Source organism: Bos indicus, chromosome 3 (assembly GCF_029378745.1).
Source record: "Bos indicus isolate NIAB-ARS_2022 breed Sahiwal x Tharparkar chromosome 3, NIAB-ARS_B.indTharparkar_mat_pri_1.0, whole genome shotgun sequence".
Lineage (NCBI taxonomy): Eukaryota > Metazoa > Chordata > Mammalia > Artiodactyla > Bovidae > Bos > Bos indicus.
The window spans coordinates 37,548,765-37,554,248 of NC_091762.1; the positions used below are offsets into that span (position 1 = coordinate 37,548,765).

Genomic DNA, 5,484 nt, shown 5'->3' on the forward strand with positions numbered 1-5,484 from the left:
TCCCCTTAAAATCAGCTCCTCTTTCTGATTTTTGTTGTTGTTGTTGGTATTTGCTTTCTCTTCTAGTCATCCAAGATGAAAATGTAGACTCATCTTTGGTTTAATTCTGTTATTATCTTTTTAGCTAGCTATTATCTGTTAAGTATTATGGATGATTTTTTTTTCCACTTTGTTTTACATACCATAAAATTTTATTCCCAATAATTAGGCTTCTTTAAGCTTTTTGAACTTCCCTAGTGGCTCAGTTGGTAAAGCATTTGCCTGCAATGCGGGAGTCCCAGGTTCGATCCCTGGGTTGGGAAGATCTCCTGGAGAAGGAAATGGCAACCCACTCCAGTATTCTTGCCTGGAGAATCCCACAGACGGAGGAGCATGGTAGGCTATAGTCCATGGGGTCACAAAGAGTCGGACACGACTGAGTGACTTCATTTCACTTTACAATTCCACTGTCTTTTGATTGTTTTCCTTTTCCTATTTTCTTACCCTCCTGTTTATCTTGATACTCCATCTAGATATATTTTCCCTAGCAAAATGTTCTCTCATTTACTCCACAACTCACCAACAGGACCAGTGACTAACCAACAGGACAAGTTCATGGTTATGTGACCTGTATAGTCTCATAGGGTCCCATGCTTAGAAGGCCACACACTTGGTTTTATGATCTGCTATAGCTGTCTTAATATTATTAATACTATTTTAACTAAGGGCTATGAATTTTTATTTTGCACTGAGCCCTAAAAATCATGTAGCCCATATTCGCTGGAAGGACTGATGCTGAAGCTGATGCTCCAATATTGTTCACTTGATGCAAAGAGCTGACTCATTAGAAAAGACCCTGATGCTGGGAAAGATTGAGGGCAAGAGGAGAATGGGGTGGCAGAGGATGAGATGGTTGGATGGCATCATTAACTCAATGGACATGACTTTGAACAAACTCTGGGAGGTAGTGAAGGACAGGGAAGCCTGGCATGCTGCAGGCCATGGGGGTCACAGAGTAGGACATGACTTAGCTACTGGACAACAAATCTGGCTTACAATTACAGTGAATAAATTCCATATCAGTTTCCTTCTGAAACTAAGCTTTTTATATCCAGTACCTTCCTATCACTAGTGACCATTGCCATACTCTTCAGTGAAACTTGGTTGCTAGTTACATTCCAGATATACTTATTTCCTATTTTCATGTTTTACTAGCACTTGATAATCTGTGGATCACATTAAACTGTGGAAAATTCTGAAAGAGATGGGGATACCAGATCACTGACTTGCCTCTTGAGAAATCTATATGCAGGTCAGGAAGCAACAGTTAGACCTGGAACAACAAACTGGTTCCAGATAGGAAAAGGAGTACCTCAAGGCTATATATTGTCACCCTGCTTATTTAACTTATATGAAGAGTACATCATGAGAAATGCTGGGCTGGATGAAACATAAGCTGGAATCAAGATTGCCGGGAGAAATATCAATAACCTCAGATATGCAGATGACACCACCTTTATGGAAGAAAGTGAAGAAGAACTAAAGAGCCTCTTGATGAAAGTGAAAGAGGAGAGTGAAAAAGTTAACTTAAAGCTCAACATTCAGTAAACAAAGATCATGGCATCCGGTCCCATTACTTCATGGGAAATAGATGGGGAAACAGTGGAAAGAGTGGCAGAGTTTATTTCTTTGGGCTCCAAAATCACTGCAGATGATGACTGCAGCTATGAAATCAAAAGATGCTTACTCCTTGGGAGAAAAGTTATGACCAACCTAGACAGCTATTAAAAAGCAGAGACGTTACTTTGCCAACAAAGTTCTGTCTAGTCAAGGCTATCGTTTTTCTAGTAGTCATGTATGGATGTGAGAGTTGGACTATAAAGAAAGCCAAGAATTGAGCACTGAAGAATTGATGCTTTTGAACCATGGTGTTGGAGAAGACTCTTGAGAGTTCCTTGGACTATGAGGAGATCCAACGAGTCCATCCTAAAGGAAATAGTCCTGAATATTCATTGGAAGAACTGATGTTGAAGCAGAAACTCCCAATACTTTGGTGATCTGGTGAGAAGAGCTGACTCATTTGAAAAGACTTTGATGCTGGGAAAGATTGAAAGTGGGAAGAGAAGGGGAAGACAGAGGATGAGATGGTTGGATGTCATCATTGACTCGATGGACATGAGTTTGAGTAAACTCTGAGAGTTGGAGATGGACAGGGAGACCTGGCGTGTTGCAGTTCATGGGGTCGCAGAGTTGGACCCGACTGAGCAAATGAACTGATAATCTCATTTCCTCAAAATTTTACTCAAATTTCATTTTATTTTATATCACTTTTCTCCTTATTTTGTCCTTAGTTTCCACATACTTGAGCTATCTCTCCTTTAAAATCAATAGTACGATGTTTATTTATTTTTAAAGAAAATATTTATCAGGTTTCCTTTAATTTTTCTTTGAGTAAATGTCTTATTACAACAGACTGAAAACTACATGAAGATGAGGATAAACTCTCTTATTTATGTATCACATATAGTGCTTAATAACACAATTTACTAATATAGCATAATTTAAAAATTTTGGTATGCATGAAAACTCCTTCTCATATTATAAATTAATAAAAATATGAAAGTGCTTGACTTTTCTGATTTCCTAGCTATACAGTGTTTGCTTCTGAATGGAATGTAGGAAGGGTAGAAATACAGGCCACAAAAAATTCAGTGATGGGCAAACTTGAAATATAAAGGAAAAGGAGAAGGAAAAGAAAAGAAGAGAGGAAAAAAATGGGAATATAGACACAAACATATCAATTCTACTGATTAACATGTTCCCTAGTTGTAATCACTATCCCTCTCTGACATTCCAGAAAGGTGATATATCATTCAATGTGCTTGGTCTAGAACAGTAAAAAGAGAATTTAGGAAATACTGCTGGAGATGATGTAGCTGGCCTCCAGCATTTTGTTTATGAGAGCATCCATTCATGTCTGCTTGGGCTTGTTGACTAATTTCCATTCTGTCCTTGAGGCATAGATCAAGGAATGGAATTTTGTTATATTAGTCCTGTCTGGTTCTCTACAGATTCAAGAATATCTGGAAACTTCTTAGTGCAAGGTGGTTATTTATCAAATTTTGTTGGGTTTATCAGTGGTTCTGCTATTTCAACTGAAGTTTTTTTTTTCCCCCACAATTTTAGATAAATATTATAAAATGGAAAGGAAAACCATAAAGAAGAATTATGAAAGGAATAAGAACAAAATATAAGCGAGAACATACATTTTCTAGGTAGAGTGAAACTCAAACACTATTCAAACCAGTTCAATCATTTAATTCCCTAATTATCCTCATTTCTCATCCACTACTGTTTTATACCATGATTGCTTAAATAAATGCATATTTAATTGTTAGAGAAGAAAACTTGAAAGTCAAGCTTAAGCCTTTATTATAATTATGTTTAAATTATTCCTATCAAACAAGTAGCCATCTACCATTTAGAAAACAATTTTGATGTATACAGAAATACAATATCAATATAAAAAAGCAAAACAAATTATTCGTGAAGAGGATAAATGTAGGTACATATAAAGACCCTATATAATCATCAGTGTTTTTATTTCATTCTTTCAGTCAATGGACATTACCTTTGTGATACAAAGAGGGAGAAGCAAAAACCACACAGTTTTTCAGTGACCCTTAAACTTTCCCTCTTGGAGATACTAGAGAAGAAATATTGAGGCACTGAAGAACATTAATCCTAGGAGAGACCATGGAATTCACCTACTTTTTCCTTCAAATTTACCAATAAATGAAAAAATATAAATGTATACAAATTTACCTCTTATTTTCCAATTTTCATATTACACTTCTATTTATTTTTTGTAATTGTTGTCTCAGCATGTTTAAGATAATGTTAAATTATGGTAACTATATATATACTGCTGCTACTAAGTCACTTCAGTCGTGTCCGACTCTGTGCGACCCCATAGACGGCAGCCCACCAGGCTCCCCCGTCCCTGGGACTCTCCAGGCAAGAGTGGGTTGCCATTTCCTTCTCCAATGCATGAAAGTGAAAAGTGAAAGTGAAGTCGCTCAGTCGTGTCCGACTCTTAGCGACCCCGTGGACTGCAGCCTGCCAGGCTCCTCCACCCATGGGATTTTCCAGGCAAGAGTACTGGAGTGCGGTGCCATTGCCTTCTCTGAACTATATATATAACAATATATATAAATGAATATATATGTATACTACATTTATATACATTTTTAAAATCCTATTAAATGGCATTTCAACATCCGTTGAGATATTTTTCTCTTTTTAGTCTATTAACATTACACTAATTGTATAACCTGATTTAGAAGAGTTTCAGTATTCTCTGTCATGTCCTTATCCCTTTTTTTCTTATGTTAACTATTGGAAGCCAACTGTCTAAGGTATTTGTCAGCCTATATTTTCATTCCTGCACTGTTGTGAATATTGCCTAATGTCAAAACACGTGAGGAAGGTCCAACTAACTACTGAGGATCTTGCATCTTGATCTCCTTGGATTTGCTAACATTTCATCCACCACTCTTCAAATATAACCTAGTCCTTGTTATCACCAATAACAGCACCTCATTCAAAATTTTGATTTATTATCTGCTGATGACTATCCTTCCACTTCAATATTTCATTCCAGCATTTCTTCAACCTCAATGAGAATTTCTGATCTCAAACCTGCCACCTTTAAGTCTTTAATCCTTTTCCCTAATACCTCAAGTTCTATTTTTCTCTTGGCTCAGGTTAGATTCCATGATCCATCACTGTAACAAGTATCTTATAAATGCCATTAAATCCCATATCCTTCTATAATATTTGCCTGGAAAAGTGATTCTAATAAATCCCAAGTATTTAATCATTGCATGGGCTTTTTAGGAGCAGTTGAACATGTTGGGTAAATATTATATTAACTGAGTACACTTTAAATTTAGGATCATACATTTCAAATGAGTATCCATGGTAGCTGCTGAAATGGGCAAGTTCATGAAACTTGGGAAGGTGGTGCTTTGGTGGCTGGAATTGATTGCTATCTCTGCAAAGTGATAGCTGCTATGGGCAAAAAGAAAATTGCCAAGAGGTCAAAGATCAAGTCTTTTTCGAAAGTTTGTAATTATAATCACCTCATGCCCACAAGGTATGCTGTGGATACCCCCTTGGACAAAACTGCTGTCAACAAAGATGTCTTCCTGCTCTCAAATGCAAGGCCCGAGAAGAGGCCAAGGATAAGTCTGAGGAGAGATAAAAGACTGGCAAGAATAAATGGTTCTTCCAGAAGTTGTGGTTTTAGGTCTGTTTAATATTTTCATTAAAATATTAAAAGTAATAAAAAATGAAATGAGTATTCTCATTATCCAACAACCCTACAATGTTTTCCAAGAATATTTATCTTAAACAGTGATTCAGTATCTCTTTTCCATGCAACTTTACAATTCACCTTCTCCGCACTCTGAGATGATGATCTTGCTTTTTACTTCATTATGA

At 36.7% G+C, this 5,484-nt stretch overlaps 1 non-coding gene across 1 annotated transcript; it reads left to right on the plus strand.

The window, feature by feature from the left end:
- The first annotated feature begins 230 nt into the window (after positions 1 to 230).
- Positions 231 to 302, plus strand: TRNAC-GCA (transfer RNA cysteine (anticodon GCA)). Its single transcript has one exon. It is a non-coding gene; the product is annotated as a tRNA-Cys (tRNA).
- Positions 303 to 5,484: the final 5,182 nt, after the last annotated feature.